Source organism: Hoplias malabaricus, chromosome 8 (genome assembly GCF_029633855.1).
Source record: "Hoplias malabaricus isolate fHopMal1 chromosome 8, fHopMal1.hap1, whole genome shotgun sequence".
In the NCBI taxonomy this organism is placed as follows: domain Eukaryota; kingdom Metazoa; phylum Chordata; class Actinopteri; order Characiformes; family Erythrinidae; genus Hoplias; species Hoplias malabaricus.
This window is the reverse complement of record NC_089807.1, coordinates 44196672-44214753: the sequence shown is the minus strand read 5'-3', so window position 1 is coordinate 44214753 and position 18082 is coordinate 44196672.

Genomic DNA, 18082 nt, shown 5'->3' with positions numbered 1-18082 from the left:
AACTGTTAATTGTTATAAAAGAATTATAAAATAGTCCACAGGTGGGTGTGTGTTTGTGTAAAATATTGTTTACAGGTCTGTGTGTGTGAAACTGTCCACAGGTGTGAGTGTTTGAGTGACTGGATGAGTGTGTGCTGTACTGTTATGGACTGTAGCCATGTTACATGTTACATGTTAGTATGTTACAAAAGGAGAATCATGAAATTATATATTAAAGTTCTCCTCTATGTGGCTGGAGACCAATCCCAATGAGCCAAGCCCAGCACCATTTATGTTTTAACTGTACATTTAAAAAATAAATGTTTTAATCTTATAAGAGAAAAATGGATAGATCCATATCAATTTATAACATTTTTCTCACTGAATATTTAGCTGTTGTTGGCAACCAGATGAGAATGAGTGAACTTCAGGACATTAGAGCTGGAGTGAGTATGTCATATGAAAAGAATTTTAATAATTTTGATTCAAATCAGACAAACACATTCTAACAATGGCATTAATATTAAGAAGGTTTACAGATTCTGAGGATATGATGGATTTTGCTGAGACACATACTATTACACACACATCACAGGTTACTCACTTTCTCCAGTCCCCGTTTTTAAAAAATATGAACCACCACCCCTGTTTGTGAATCCAAGTGCACCGTTCCCAAGGTCCATGCAATATTGTAGAGGCATGTCATCCAAGAAAGCCCCACAGTATCGAGTGCCTTCAGTAACTCTGGGTGAATCTCATCCATTCCTGGGGTTTTGCCACTGCAAAGCTTTTTCACCACCTCATTGACTTCAGCCAAAGGTATGGAGTCTGACACCACTCCTGCACAGGGGAGTTCCCAGGGGAGTTTAGGAGTTCCTCAAAGTGCTCCTTCCAATGCCCAATAATAAGTTCAGTCAAGTTCAGAATTTCACCATCCTTACTGAGTAAAGCTTGGACAGTGTCCTCCCTCCCCCTCCTGAGCTGTCGGAGTGTTTTCCAGAACCTCTCTGAGGCCACCTGGAAGTCATTCTCCATGGCCTCTCCAAACTCCTCCCATGCTCTGGATTTTGCTTCAGCAACTGCCACAGCTGCAGCCTTTTTTGCCTGCCAGTACCCATCTGCAGAATCGGAAGTCCCCCAGCTATCCAATCCCGAATAGCCTTCTTTTTCTGCTTTACAGCTTCCCTCACCCGCAGTGTCCACTAACGGGTTCTTGGGTTGCCATCATAACAGGCCCAGACAAGCTTTTGACCACAGCTATATGCAGCCGCTTCCATGATGGAAGTGATCCACTAACAATGGATTCCCTACATCCTCTGGAACATGTGAAAGGTGAAATCCATCTGGACATCTGGAGTCCTCTGCCAGATTTTCCTAGCACACCCTCACTATACGTTTGGGTTTACCAGGTCTGTCCGGTAGCTTTCGCAGCCATCATATCCAACTCACCACCAGATGATGATCGGTTGACAGCTCAGCCCCTCTCTTTAACCGAGTGTCCAAAACACGCGGCCTCAGGTCAGAAGACACGACCACAAAGTCGATCACTGACCCTTGGCCCAGGGTGTTCTGGTACCAAGTGAACCGCTTGGTGTTTGAACATGGTGTTCAAACATGGACAAACCATGACTAGCACAGAAGTCCAATAACATCACAGCACTTGGATACAGATCGGGCAGGACATTCCTCACAATCACTCCTCCAAGTTTCCCAGTCATTGCCAAAGTGAGCATTGAAATGGCACTGCACCACACCCCTACTCTGGATTTTGTGGGTGGTGAGCCCACATGATCCTGCCATGCTGCCTTTTTGGGCTGAGCCCGGCTGGGTTGCGTCGCAAAAACAAAATTACTACAGGGCTGTAGTAGAGGGCTGTAACTCCGTATCTTCTTCTCTGTACTTTTGCTGTGAGAATATTTCTTCCTTAAACTTGATTAAACACAGAAAAAAAAGTTTAAAGACAAAAGACATGTATTTCTGTCTCCTTTTTTCACAACTAGACAACACACCATCCAGATCATAGCCATAGATTTCTTCCTGCCTGTTCCATGGATCTTCTGTATACGAAGGGAGCATGAGGCACTCAAGGCACGGACGATACTTTCATGAACTGTGCAATGTGCAGCCACTCAGACAAAAAAAAATTGCCCTGTAGTGCAAAGGCCAAAGACAACAATAAGCACTACCCATGTCAACCGCACCACAACCTCAGCCAGTTCTTTCCAATCCAAATAAATGATGAAATTTCAAGCCATACATAGTGTGTATATTAAAATACCTGCAGTAGAAATAATGTGAGAAAACAGATCACAATTGGACACAGGAGATACACTTAAATGCAGTCATTTATGGTTGGATCACAAGAGACCCATATTAATGCCAAGTGTGAATGGGGCCAGGGAGTCCAGTCTGCTTTTCCTTTCCTGAGATATTCACACCAGTATAAGGTTCTGTCCAGTTGGGTTTAAATCTCTTGTTCCTTCCCATTCCAAATGCTACTGTACACTCATTTACATTCTTTAGAACTGTCTGTGTGGTTTATGATAAATTAACTCGGAAGCTGCACAGGAAAAATGATACAGGCACTGGTATTCTTTGAACCTGAACTCCGCATTCTGCGGGGTAAAAATCACAACTTAAATAATCAGATTTGTAAGTCTTGAATGTCTGAATGCATCTGTGAGCTACATATACCGTTAGAAAGCACAGATCCTACCATTTCTAAAATAGCATTCTCATCGCAGTACTGTGAAGCCTCTGAGAGTAATCCAGTGTGAAATATCACCTAGAAATCGGCGCTACTTCAAAATCTGTGTGTTATGTTCTTGTCATGAAAGATTCTAATCATATTCACTATAATAATAAATAAGGACTCTGCAAAGGGACAAGACAGATGGCATTTACTTTCAGTTTAGTTTTGATTCACATGAAGTCAACCCACGCTGTCTCCGGACAGAAAAATATGAGTCATCAGCAAAAACATATTCCTATTATTGATTTATAGTTTTTCAAGGTTTTTGTAGGTTTCACATCAAATAACACTGCATTAGATCAACAAATATAAACTAAAAAGCTTAAATAATTATTTATTGTGTGTATTCTAAATAAACAAGTTTTATTTCATCATATTTTTAAGAGATTATAATAATAATAATAATAATAATTGTAATTATTATCAGCAGCTGAGAAAACTGCCAAAGTACCAAAATGTTTTTTATTTGTTGAGATACTGTCCATATTTGCCCTGAACTAAATTCCTGAAAGTCCTGCTGTGACTGTCAGAGCTTTATCAGTCATACATCCCAGAGCTTAGAATATCAAGAAAAATATGTCCGTCTGATGCTACAAATTTATGTTGTCACAATAATATGACGTAATAAATTAGCATAAAAAATGCTTATGTTTTCAACTAACAGACACCTCACACTAACAATCTGTGTGAAGATATCCGATGTGGGAGTATGATTTCAAGGCTGTACATTGAGAAATATGAAAAAAGCAGGCGCTAGGTAAAATTTTGGTCAAAACATGACAAATTTATAGAAAAATTGATTTATCGGTCAGCATGAAAACCTCAAGTGATTACATATTTGAGTAGCCAAGGGTCTTTAGAAAATACAACATATTGAATATGGCTATGTCACATAATTACTGTTTAAATGCAACTGAAAGAGGCACTGAAAAAAACGGAATAGCAAAATAGCTATATATATAGGGTTCATAAGGGTTAAAAAAAAAAACACTTTCCTGACAATTTTCTTTGTTTAGAGTTTTGAGTGTAGGTAATTTCGGTGAGGGTGATGTCAGAGCTGCCAGATGTCAGAATTAGCAATATGTTTACATCCCTCTCCTCGATAAAGACCATGTGTCCAGATGCATCACTGTATCAAAAGTAGCCCCTCTCTCCCAAAATTACCGGTAGTGCTTCACTATCACACTCGCCTCTAGCCAAACTTTGTCTCCTGCAGCTTGCTAATGACTGTTTTTTTTCAGCCCAATAACTGAGGCACTGGGGCAGCTAAGGGGTCTTCTGTACAGTCATTTTGGACTCTGGCCTCTCAGCTCTGAGCCACTGAAGTAGTGTATCTAAGTCTCCACAGTGACTTTTGAATTTAGCAGCATCTAAGCTTGAGGTGTCTTTTGGATTCTAGCCAACACAACCTAGCTAAGGATACTTCCTGTTTAAAAGGCCAAGCATATGTGTGTTGCACTGGATGAGAGTGTCTACTAAATGCCCTAAATGTCAATGTAAATGAGTGCCCAAATGTAGGTTAACTGAGCTAGGCTCAGGAATCTCCACCAAAGTTCTTATTAGTGCTAGTGCTCTGCAATTAATTTTGTGTTGTCTACATTGCCATGGAGACTCCACTGTCAATCACTCTGTGATTTGACATGACTTCACAGCTAAGAACAGCAGCAGACAGATGTTTGGAAGTAAACTCTAATAAACTAGTTTACTGTATAAATGTAACACTGATTTCATGGCATAGCTTTAAGGTGAACTCAAACTGTGTGTAATAACGCATGGACCGTGCCTTTTAGGTTTTAAGTCGAAGCACACGCCTCAGCCTCTGTGATGTAGTTCAGTGTGCTACATTCTCACAGCCCCTGTCCCAGTTTACATCCTGCTGCAGTCAGCCAGCATTTTTAACATTATTTGTTTCTAATCCTTCCCCGTCTCCCCCATCTGCATCTGTGTCCCTCTGAAAGCACTCTCCTGGTTCCATCAGAGGGTTTCTCACATTACAACAGGAATGTTAACTAAGGTAAATATAAGTAGTTTATTAATATATGAAATGTCAACAGTAGCGCCTTTTTCCTCCCATCATTCACAAACACATGTTGGTAGGTGGATAAGTGACTCAGAAGTGTCCATTGGTGTGGGTGTGTGTGTCGCCCTGTGAAGGACTGGCGCCCCCTCCAGGGTGAGTCCCTGCCTTGTGCCCAATGATTCCGGGTAGACTCTGAAGCCACCTCCACCCTCAACTGGATAAGGCTTACAGATAATGAATGAATGAATTTCAACAGTCAACATTAATTACTATAATCATAACATTAACTAATGTTACATTTTTCTGTATTACTACAGTTAATTAATATAATACTAGTTAAGAACATTCCCATACAATTACATACCAAACCTACTGATTTGATTAAATGTGTATAAAGGAAATTCTGTATGACCGTAGCAGGTTGAGTGTTTTACTGTTTTGTATTTTTTTAGTCCTTTACCTTGATTAGTATAATGGTACATGCATTCGTACTAACTGTCACTGTACTGGGTCAAGGTTCGGTGTACACATTTCCATGGAGAATACACATTACACTGCACTTTTGGTGTGTAGACTGTAATGCAGAACCAAGTTTACCACTGCAAGTCAGTTCGCTGCCCTTCTAATGCACTCCTTTTAGAAATGTGTGGCAGTCACATTCACACGTGCAGGTACAGAGCGAAGGATGAATGGTTGCTGGCACGGGAAATGGGAGCTGAGGGAGAAATCCACTCATGAACAACACAGAACCGTTTAAACATGCCTAAGCATTACAGAACTATGTTAATGTGTTCATACTGAGGAGACAAATTATTTTATAGAATTTATTGGAAATTGAAAAATCAGTATACCGAGGAAAAGGGGACACAGGGGAACTCTGGCCTTCAGATTATCTCAGACACTCAAATATTTATTTAATAAATTATATAATTATTTATATTTCTTAAGTTTAATTTTATTTATATGGGCTCCATCTCTTGATACTGTTCAAATGAAGCTCAAGTAAATGTCCATATGTTTAAATATGTTCAAAAAGTCAAAACTTTCACCACAAAACCTACATTATAAAATTGGAAAGGACACAAATGGAGCAAGATTGTTGAAAACAAATGAAACTAAGTGTCGTGGATTTGTCTAATGTCTGATTAAGGAAATAGGATAGAAAAATAGGATTTTATTTTCTTTCTTAGAAAGGAAAGATGTTTATCTGATGGGGACAATTTTTGAGATCAGCCAAGTCTCACGTGTATGGTATTACACGTGAGTACACGTGATTTTTTTTAGATCTGATCTCAAATAAAACCACATTCTGTAAATTCTTGGAAAGCTCTTACTGATGGTTTAATTAAAATCTTCTTTTAATTAAGGTCTTGTTTTATGAGCTAAAAGTGGCAGCATGTTTGACCTACATCTAGGAGTTGCTAGAGGCATGTGGAAATAAAGAGGACTGACATTCCCACAGGGTTGTATTCATTCTTTTCAACCTGTGATTGCACGTGAGCTGTGAACACACCACGACCCTGAATGAATGAATGAATCTTTTCCTTGTTGAATCATGCCCCAGTTCTCACTGAGCTCAGTGAGCTGCTTCACTGAAAAAACACCTCTGCTGCTCCTTCCTCATTTTTATTCACAGTGTTGTTCATTTCTTGGGTGGACCAAGAAATCAAAAACCAAAAACCAAAAATGAACTCTTTGAAAAATTCTATGTATCTCAAATGTTTTTATTTAAAATGAGCGCAGCATTTGATATCATAGATAACACCATTTTATTAGACAGCATAGAAAAATGTATTGGGGTCACATGAGTAGCAATAACCTGATTTAAATCCTACCTGATAAAGTCATTATCAGTTTGTAAACTTACACAGAGGATCATCAGTACTTATTAAAGTAGGATATGGGGTACCACAATATTCTGGTTCAAAATATCTACTGTAAAAAAGTGGCATTCATTTTCACACCTAGGCCAACAACAAACTGGACATCAAATAACTTTCTCTGCTTCTTCTTCTTAGTCCAAGAGCTAGAAGTAAACTGATCTGATGTAAATAATGGAATGTAAATAATGTGATGTAAATATAAATAATTACTCAGTGTCATTGGCACTTTTGGAAAAAACCTTGGCTTCACAATTGATTCTGGTTTTTTTTTTTTGTTTTTTTTTTTTGATAAATATTCTAGTTATTTTATTCATTCATTCATTATCTGTAACCCTTATCCAGTTCAGGGTCGCGGTGGGTCCAGAGCCTACCTGGAATCATTGGGCGTAAGGCGGTAATACACCCTGGAGGGGGCGCCAGTCCTTCACAGGGCAACACAGACACACACATTCATTCACACCTATGGACATTTTTGAGTCGCCAATCCATCTACCAACGTGTGTTTTTGGACTGTGGGAGGAAACCGGACAACCCGGAGGAAACCCACGCAGACACAGGGAGAACACACCACACTCCTCACAGACAGTCACCCGGAGGAAACCCATGCAGACACAGGGAGAACACACCACACTCCTCAAAGACAGTCACCCAGAAGAAACCCACGCAGACACAGGGAGAACACACCACACTCCTCACAGACAGTCACCCAGAAGACACCCATGCAGACACAGAGAGAACACATCAACTCCTCACAGACAGTCACCTGGAGGAAACCCACACAGACACAGAGAGAACACACCACACTCCTAATAGACAGTCACCCGGAGGAAACCCACGCAGACACATAGAGAACACACCACACTCTTCACAGACAGTCACTCAGAGCGGGAATCGAACCCACAACCTCCAGGACCATGGAGCTGTGTGACTGCGACACTAGTTCAAGCCTTTATCACTTCTAGGACGACTGCAAGGCCCTGCTTTTTGGACGTTCCAGTAAAAGTCTGAATAATCTTCAGTCAGTCCAAAACACCTCAGAGAGATTTCTCACATGAACTTGGATGTCTGATCATATTAGACACTACACTGGCTGCCAGGCAAATCTAGAATAGATGTTGACATATAAATCGATAAATATCCTCACCCCTCAGTCCCTGACTCAACTTATTTTTTATTATGAAGCACTGGGCCTACAGTGTATAGATCACAAGGAGATGGCTGCCTGTTTGTGAGTTTGTGATTTGGAATAATCATCTGGTCCATGTTTGAGATTTTGACATAGTCTCAGTTGATTAGATTCCCCATTAGATAAATGAGGCAGATTTAGGTTCACGAACATAGCAAATTGTGGTAATGAGATGTTGGTCAGGTTTGTTACTTGTGGGCCAGAGGTGCAATGATATCTCTGGCAGCTCTCATGTCATGTTAGATGGCGCGGTGCATCTGCTGCCGTCGCGTCTGTTGCGCAGACCTAACCCCTGTTGTGCGAGTGGACAGATGAAACAATCTTTTCGCTGCAATGTTGTACTTGTATAACTTTGTATGTGACAATAAATTGAATCTAATCTAATCTAATGTCTTTTCTACTTCTCTCTTTTTAGTGACACTGTTCCAATTAGCTCTGCTAGAGCTATAGCCCCCTCTCTAACACCTACTTCCTACTGTGCTCAGAAATAAAATATCAGAACTCTGGAGTGGAGAAGCAGCCAATCCTGTCTGAGCTGAAGCTGGAGAAGAATTGACCACATTTGACCACAAGACAGTGCCAACACACCACACCCACCGCTAGAACAAGCCTCAAGCACTGGGCATTCCTGCTCACCTCATCTACGTATCTCAGACTTTATCACCTTCACACCCAACGACTGAAGAATCTGGGCTTTAATTGGAACTGCTTATTGTTTGTCTGCCTCTCCTTGTATTTTAATAACACACTCAGAGCATTAGGCTACAGTACACTCACAAATATGTGTATGCATGCACACACACACACATTGATTGGTGGGCAGCAATAAATAACATTACATTTTATTGAAAGTGATATTTTTTCAGTGCTACACTGGTTTCCTCCCATTGTCTAAACATTCATGTAAGTACGTAGACTAACAGATGTGTGAGTTACTGGATGAATGAGTGACTGGGTGAGTGTGTAATGTCATGTGATAGATGGGCATTCTGTACATAGTGTGTTCCTGCCTTTTCAAAAGGAGTTCGTGTCATCAACTCTTTGTATTTTGTTGTTGGATTATCTTTAATAGTTCCCAGTACATAGCAACATTCAAACATTTTTCAAGTTTAACGTTTTTACATTAAAATGAGCATGATGTTACTTTGTGATGTTTCAGACCCAGACTTAAGATTGATTTCTCAGAGAATGAACAGGTTTCTACTAAAAATCCCACTTGGATTGGACCTATTTAGTTATTTACCTAAATGTTTATTTTGTGAATATCTGTCAGTTTAATCTCCGTAATTCTGGAGCATGTCTGTTGGCCCATTCCTCTTGAAATTTTTACAGTGTTACGCAGCTGGTGTTAATATTTATTTATTTTTTATTTACCTTTGCTATTCTACAGTGTGTTTCAGAGAGTCCATAGTGTGTCCATTAAGGAGTCGTCTTAACGAGCACCTACTTGTTCATCCTCCACCTGGATAATGTGACACAACCAGTCTTTACCAGTACACTCTCAACACACCAGAGGAGATGACAGCGCTGCACAGAAACACTGGACTTTTTCACACACACACACACACACACGTGGACAGTTTCACACACTCACCTAATGCCCCTAATCCCACACACACTCACCTGTGGACAGCTTCACACACTCACCCAGTCATTCGCACATATGAAAAATATTACACACTCACCCAGTCACTCACACACACCTGTGGACAGTTTCACACAGCCACTTACTGTCACATTTACAAATTAAATACAGTAAGTACACCAGTAAGAGCTTGTTGTTTATGTTAAAAGAATTCTGAAAATTCAGAGAATTCTGTTAAAAGGAATCTGATGGTGATAATGGACCTCCTTCAGAACAATGCAGGAATCCTTTCTTTATTTTTTTAAATATATTCTTGTGTTGCTGGGAAACTGATTAAACTTGTTCTGATTCATCTAAAGTATTAAATACATACAATATTCAGAACACATAATGGAAAATAGCCCAGTGACTCGTACTTTCAGTAAACCTCATATTAAACACTGCTCGCTGGATTTGATAGCATCCAGACATAAACGTGTGCGAGGACAGGTGCTGGTTTTGGATGGTATTGGTGTTATTTATTTGTTATTGGATGGAGCTGTAAGATTTAGGCCTGTCACTACAGCCATTTAATGTGATTGAGAACGATAAACTTGTGTATTTTAATTTTTACACCACTTTATTAATTTAGATCACATTCACATTCGAGTGGGACTCGAACCCACAACCTCCAGGACTCTGGAGCTGTGACGGAGACACTACCTGCTGCTCCACCGTGCCATTTTAGACCACTTTATGCCACTAACAAAACCATAGTTCCTTAGAATATTTAGACCCTGAATTTGGAATATAACAATGTGGAAAATCTCTAAATAAATAAAACAAGTAAAATAGAACCACTCTAAACACATTTACATAAAAAGCCACAACACCAAGAGACTAGAGAAACTCATTCACTCACACACATAATCACACACACTCAATTACACACACACACACCACAAGAAAACCAACCACTTAATGAAAACATACAAAACTAACAAGAGAACTACTAAGAGAGCAAACCCAAATTCAAGTGAAAATAAAAAAAAAATCTTAAGAAAACTATTTCCAAGGAAAAGTTTTGGCCAAAGGTATGGCCCAAGAAAAAAAGTATGGCCAACTATTAAAACTAAAACAATCCAAATTAAACATATACATCCAAAAATTCATAACCACCACTTCAAAGATGAAGAGGATTATGATTATGACCATGATCATGACTAAAGCGTGCTCTATAAATTCAGGAGAGGACTACTTCCAAATGCAGAATATCTTCAACAGCTACAACTACAGCAACTCAAAATAGAAGTGCACCTCCAAAAATCCTAAGAGAACAATTTCTGAGTTTAAAGTACCTCCAAACACAACAACTAAAGCACCTTTAACTGCAAATACATAGCCATATTGTCCTGAAAACTACTTCCAAGTGTAAGTTATCTCCTTCTATTTTAACTAATATGACCTTACTTAAAAATGCACCTTGCAAAATTCCTCTGAATCTGGAATCTCCAACCACTATAACAGAAGCACACTTAAGCGCACATTTAAATGTTCCTTAAAGTGTTATTTCCAAGAATAAACTCCACACACAACAAAGAAAAGCAATAACCAACGTGTGTTTTTGGGCTGTGGGAGGAAACCGGAGCACCTGGAGGAACCCCAAGCAGACACGGGGAGGACACACCAACTCTTCACAGACAGTCACCCGGAGCGGAAATCGAACCCACAACCTACAACCTCCAGGCCCCTGGAGCTGTGTGACTGCGACCCTTTTTCTACTAATATTCATTCCAAATGTAGTAGTAGAAGTAAGAGTAGTTGTAGTTGCAGTAGTACTAGTTATAGTCAGAGCTGCAGTAGCAGTAGTCATAGTGGTAGACGTAGGATTATCAGTGTAGAGTTATATTAGCAGTAATAGTAGTAGTGGTAGAAGTAAGAGTAGTTGTAGTTGTAGCAACAGTAGTGGTAGTAGAAAAATTATTAGTAATATTTAGGACAACATATAATTTAAAGGCATTTTTACATTAATAATATACCCCTAACTCTTGTATAAACGTGGCATATGGCGCCCTCTGCCGGCTCCCTGAATGATTGTTTTCATGCCACAGAATAAGACTTAGCCTTGGCAGGACTGTTATTTTGAAGTGTGTGCTGCGGAAGCGGGTGTCAGCATTTTTCTCAGATTTTCCAACTCTTCGTCCCTTCGTGTGTTTGTAGTTGTTGTGTTTGATTGTGGAGTTTTTCTGGCTTTCGTTTTGATCTTTACCTTATTGGTGCTGCAGTGTTTTCTTTTTCATGATTGAACATTGGTTTGTTTGTGTTGGTGTTTTTTTTTCAGAGTGTTTCGAATATTGGTTTATGCTTTTGTGTTGATTTGATTGTATTTATGTTTGTTTTATTGTTTGTGTTTTGAGTAGGGTGTTGTTTGTTTTTATTTTATTTGTGTTTCAGTATTTGCTTTCTTTTAGTTGTTTGAGTGTTGTTTTGTTTGAGTTTTGTGGGTATATTTTGTTTTTGACGTATATGTGTTTGGTTTTGTAATTCTTAATCTGTGGGTTTCTGGGGTTTGACTATTTTTGATGGTTTGTGTTTGAGTAGATACATGTGTTGGGGTTTATCTGATTGTTTGTGTTTGAGTATTGTGTTTTCATTTGTATTTTTGAGTTTCCTTACATGAGTTTTTGAGTATTTCTGTGTTGTAATATTTGAGCATTTCTGAATGTTGGGAGTATTTGGGGTTAAGAACTTAAATATTTTGTTTGAGTAACAAACAGTTAAATGCTTCATGAAATTTAAACTTGTATTGCAGTATGGTTATACTGTTATTAGTGTGGTGTATTTCAATTTTTAAATACACTTAATATAAAATAATTTGTCTAGAGACTGAGAGAATACTTAACAGACCTGTCAATCTGCTGCTTGCCCTGGCCTCCTCCTCCTCCTCCTTCTTCTTGCCCTGGCCTCCTCCTCCTTTTTCTTGCCCTGGCCTCCTCCTCCTCCTCCTTCTTCTTGCCCTGGCCTCCTCCTCCTTCTTCTTGCCCTGGCCTCCTCCTTCTTCTTCTTCTTGCCCTGGCCTCCTCCTTCTTCTTCTTCTTGCCCTGGCCTCCTCCTTCTTCTTCTTCTTGCCCTGGCCTCCTCCTTCTTCTTCTTCTTGCCCTGGCCTCCTCCTTCTTCTTCTTCTTGCCCTGGCCTCCTCCTCCTCCTTCTTCTTGCCCTGGCCTCCTCCTCCTCCTCCTCCTCCTTCTTCTTGCCCTGGCCTCCTCCTTCTTCTTCTTCTTCTTCTTGCCCTGGCCTCCTCCTCCTTCTTCTTCTTCTTCTTGCCCTGCCTCCTCCTCCTCCTTCTTCTTCTTCTTGCCCTGGCCTCCTCCTCCTCCTTCTTCTTGCCCTGGTCTCCTCCTCCTCCTTCTTCTTGCCCTGGCCTCCTCCTCCTCCTCCTCCTTCTTCTTGCCCTGGCCTCCTCCTCCTCCTTCTTCTTCTTCTTGCCCTGGCCTCCTCCTCCTCCTTCTTCTTCTTCTTGCCCTGGCCTCCTCCTTCTTCTTCTTCTTCTTCTTCTTCTTCTTGCCCTGCCTCCTCCTCCTCCTTCTTCTTCTTCTGGCCCTGGCCTCCTCCTTCTTCTTCTTCTTGCCCTGGCCTCCTCCTTCTTCTTCTTCTTCTTCTTCTTGCCCTGCCTCCTCCTCCTCCTCCTAATGTGATTGAGAACGATAAACTTGTGTATTTTAATTTTTACACCACTTTATTAATTTAGATCACATTCACATTCGAGTGGGACTCGAACCCACAACCTCCAGGACTCTGGAGCTGTGACGGAGACACTACCTGCTGCTCCACCGTGCCATTTTAGACCACTTTATGCCACTAACAAAACCATAGTTCCTTAGAATATTTAGACCCTGAATTTGGAATATAACAATGTGGAAAATCTCTAAATAAATAAAACAAGTAAAATAGAACCACTCTAAACACATTTACATAAAAAGCCACAACACCAAGAGACTAGAGAAACTCATTCACTCACACACATAATCACACACACTCAATTACACACACACACACCACAAGAAAACCAACCACTTAATGAAAACATACAAAACTAACAAGAGAACTACTAAGAGAGCAAACCCAAATTCAAGTGAAAATAAAAAAAAAATCTTAAGAAAACTATTTCCAAGGAAAAGTTTTGGCCAAAGGTATGGCCCAAGAAAAAAAGTATGGCCAACTATTAAAACTAAAACAATCCAAATTAAACATATACATCCAAAAATTCATAACCACCACTTCAAAGATGAAGAGGATTATGATTATGACCATGATCATGACTAAAGCGTGCTCTATAAATTCAGGAGAGGACTACTTCCAAATGCAGAATATCTTCAACAGCTACAACTACAGCAACTCAAAATAGAAGTGCACCTCCAAAAATCCTAAGAGAACAATTTCTGAGATTAAAGTACCTCCAAACACAACAACTAAAGCACCTTTAACTGCAAATACATAGCCATATTGTCCTGAAAACTACTTCCAAGTGTAAGTTATCTCCTTCTATTTTAACTAATATGACCTTACTTAAAAATGCACCTTGCAAAATTCCTCTGAATCTGGAATCTCCAACCACTATAACAGAAGCACACTTAAGCGCACATTTAAATGTTCCTTAAAGTGTTATTTCCAAGAATAAACTCCACACACAACAAAGAAAAGCAATAACCAACGTGTGTTTTTGGGCTGTGGGAGGAAACCGGAGCACCTGGAGGAACCCCAAGCAGACACGGGGAGGACACACCAACTCTTCACAGACAGTCACCCGGAGCGGAAATCGAACCCACAACCTACAACCTCCAGGCCCCTGGAGCTGTGTGACTGCGACCCTTTTTCTACTAATATTCATTCCAAATGTAGGCAAATGCCATATGTAATAGATTCATATGTGTACCTTATATGCAAAAATACTGATATGTTACTCTTTAATTACTGTATATTTCTGTCATTAAAATATTTATTTATTTAATAAATCTGTTGTTTTTAAATATTTCCTATCACTATGTAAAAGGTGCCCAAATCATATTTTATTGTTGGCCGCATCATCTATTGTAACAGCAGGATTAGCATTAGCAGTAGCATTAAAATTTGATGGTGGTGAATATTGATGATGGTGATGTAATATTTGTACGTGTTTATAATTACACTAGGCATCCTTTACAGTTGGATGCAGAATTAGCAGTGGTAGTTGGAGTGGTAAAAGTAGTAGTGTTTGCACAGTATTTGTAATTGTAGTATTTATAGTTGCACAAGGTGCCATTTATTGATAGAAACGCCATCTGTTAGCTGCCAATTAGCAGTGGTAAAAGTAGTAGTAGTGGTGGTGGTGAATGTAGTAGCAGGATATGTTAATATTTTTATATATGTATGTATGTGAAAATGTTCTATTTGTAGATGCATAAGGTGTCCTTTCTGGTTGGATGCAGAATTAGCAGCGAAAGTTGGAGTGGTGAAAGTAGTAGTAGTATTTGTAATGTAATTTACTGTTGGCTGCATCATCTGTTTTCTGTCAGCAGAATTAGTGGTGGTAACAGCAGTAATAGTGGTGGTGGTGGTTGAGCTTGTGATAATTTTAATAATATTTGTAGTATTTGTAGATGGTGTTGGTAGTAGCAGTGGCAGTCGTAATAATAATAGTAGTGGTAGGGTTAGGGTTAGTTGTGAATGTAGTAGTAGTATATGTAATATTTGTATGTATTTGTATTTTTAGAGGCATCCTTTATATGGCTGGATGCAGAATTAGCAGGGGTAGTTGGAGTGGTGAAAATAGTAATAATATTTGTAGTATTTGTATTTTATTAGTAGTATTCACAAAGGAACAAGTGTCCCGTATTGTTAGATACATCATCTGCTAGCTATCATAGCAGGATTGGCAGTGGTAATAGTAATCATACCAATAGTGTACTACTATATTAATTTTAGTATTAGTAGCAATTGTAGTATTATTACTGATATTAGTAGCTGTAGTTTTAGCTAAAGTATTGACAGAAGTAGAAGTAGTTGTAATTGTACTGACAGCATTAGTATTGGCAGAAGTAGTGGCGGTAGAAATAGAGCAATATATAGCAGTAGTGGTAGGGACAGTAATATTAGCTGTAGCCATCCTAGTACTAGAAGCAGTAGTAGTGGTAGAAGTAGAAGTTGTTGTAGTTGTATTGACAGCAGTAGAAGTAGTAGTAGTAGTAGTAGTAGAAGTAAGAGTAGTTGTAGTTGCAGTAGTACTAGTTATAGTCAGAGTTGCAGTAGCAGTAGTCATAGTGGTAGACGTAGGATTATCAGTGTAGAGTTATATTAGCAGTAATAGTAGTAGTGGTAGAAGTAAGAGTAGTTGTAGTTGTAGCAACAGTAGTGGTAGTAGAAAAATTATTAGTAATATTTAGGACAACATATAATTTAAAGGCATTTTTACATTAATAATATACCCCTAACTCTTGTATAAACGTGGCATATGGCGCCCTCTGCCGGCTCCCTGAATGATTGTTTTCATGCCACAGAATAAGACTTAGCCTTGGCAGGACTGTTATTTTGAAGTGTGTGCTGCGGAAGCGGGTGTCAGCATTTTTCTCAGATTTTCCAACTCTTCGTCCCGTCGTGTGTTTGTAGTTGTTGTGTTTGATTGTGGTGTTTTTCTGGCTTTCGTTTTGATCTTTACCTTATTGGTGCTGCAGTGTTTTCTTTTTCATGATTGAACATTGGTTTGTTTGTGTTGGTGTTTTTTTTTCAGAGTGTTTCGAATATTGGTTTATGCTTTTGTGTTGATTTGATTGTATTTATGTTTGTTTTATTGTTTGTGTTTTGAGTAGGGTGTTGTTTGTTTTTATTTTATTTGTGTTTCAGTATTTGCTTTCTTTTAGTTGTTTGAGTGTTGTTTTGTTTGAGTTTTGTGGGTATATTTTGTTTTTGACGTATATGTGTTTGGTTTTGTAATTCTTAATCTGTGGGTTTCTGGGGTTTGACTATTTTTGATGGTTTGTGTTTGAGTAGATACATGTGTTGGGGTTTATCTGATTGTTTGTGTTTGAGTATTGTGTTTTCATTTGTATTTTTGAGTTTCCTTACATGAGTTTTTGAGTATTTCTGTGTTGTAATATTTGAGCATTTCTGAATGTTGGGAGTATTTGGGGTTAAGAACTTAAATATTTTGTTTGAGTAACAAACAGTTAAATGCTTCATGAAATTTAAACTTGTATTGCAGTATGGTTATACTGTTATTAGTGTGGTGTATTTCAATTTTTAAATACACTTAATATAAAATAATTTGTCTAGAGACTGAGAGAATACTTAACAGACCTGTCAATCTGCTGCTTGCCCTGGCCTCCTCCTCCTCCTCCTCCTTCTTCTTGCCCTGGCCTCCTCCTCCTTTTTCTTGCCCTGGCCTCCTCCTCCTCCTTCTTCTTGCCCTGGCCTCCTCCTTCTTCTTCTTCTTCTTGCCCTGGCCTCCTCCTCCTTCTTCTTCTTGCCCTGCCTCCTCCTCCTCCTTCTTCTTCTTCTTGCCCTGGCCTCCTCCTCCTTCTTCTTCTTCTTCTTGCCCTGGCCTCCTCCTCCTCCTTCTTCTTCTTCTTCTTCTTCTTCTTCTTGCCCTGGCCTTCTTCTTCTTCTTGCCCTGGCCTCCTCCTCCTTCTTCTTCTTCTTCTTCTTCTTGCCCTGGCCTTCTTCTTCTTCTTGCCCTGGCCTCCTCCTCCTTCTTCTTCTTGCCCTGGCCTCCTCCTCCTCCTTCTTCTTCTTCTTCTTCTTCTTCTTCTTGCCCTGGCCTCCTCCTCCTCCTTCTTCTTCTTCTTGCCCTGGCCTCCTCCTCCTTCTTCTTCTTCTTGCCCTGGCCTCCTCCTTCTTCTTCTTCTTCTTCTTGCCCTGGCCTCCTCCTTCTTCTTCTTCTTCTTCTTGCCCTGGCCTCCTCCTTCTTCTTCTTCTTCTTCTTGCCCTGGCCTCCTTCTTCTTCTTCTTCTTCTTCTTCTTCTTCTTGCCCTGGCCTCCTTCTTCTTCTTCTTCTTCTTGCCCTGGCCTCCTCCTCCTTCTTCTTCTTCTTCTTGCCCTGGCCTCCTCCTCCTCCTTCTCCTTCTTCTTCTTCTTGCCCTGGCCTGTGTTACTCCTCCAGCCAGTCGTCATGTCTTCAAGGTAGCGATGTGAAACCACTTAAAACTTTATTTCTTTTTTATTACTCTTACCACTGTATTTCTTTTTCATTTTTAGTAATGCTCCATGTATTTTTTTACTAATTTGAGATTGTTGTAAACATATATTAGTGCAAAAAGAGTGACTTTCGGGGTGGGGGCTAGGACACAATTGCTTTTCCATTATTTTAAATGGGGAAAATTGACTCGAGAAACGAACTTTTCCACTTACGAACTGGGTCACGGAACGGATCAAGTTCATAGGTAGAGGTTCCACTGTATAATGAAAGCGGTAAGAGAGAGGAACCTAAGCAGATTAAAGAAATTTGATTGTTCCACACACCAGAGGAACCCCATCACTCCAGAGAACACAGTTCCACTCTTCCACACACCAGAGGAACTCCATCGCTCCAGAGAACACAGTTCCACACACCAGAGGAACCCCATCACTCCAGAGAACACAGTTCCACACACCAGAAGAACCCCATCACTTCAGAGAACACAGTTCCACTGTTCCACACACCAGAGGAACCCCATCACTCCAGAGAACA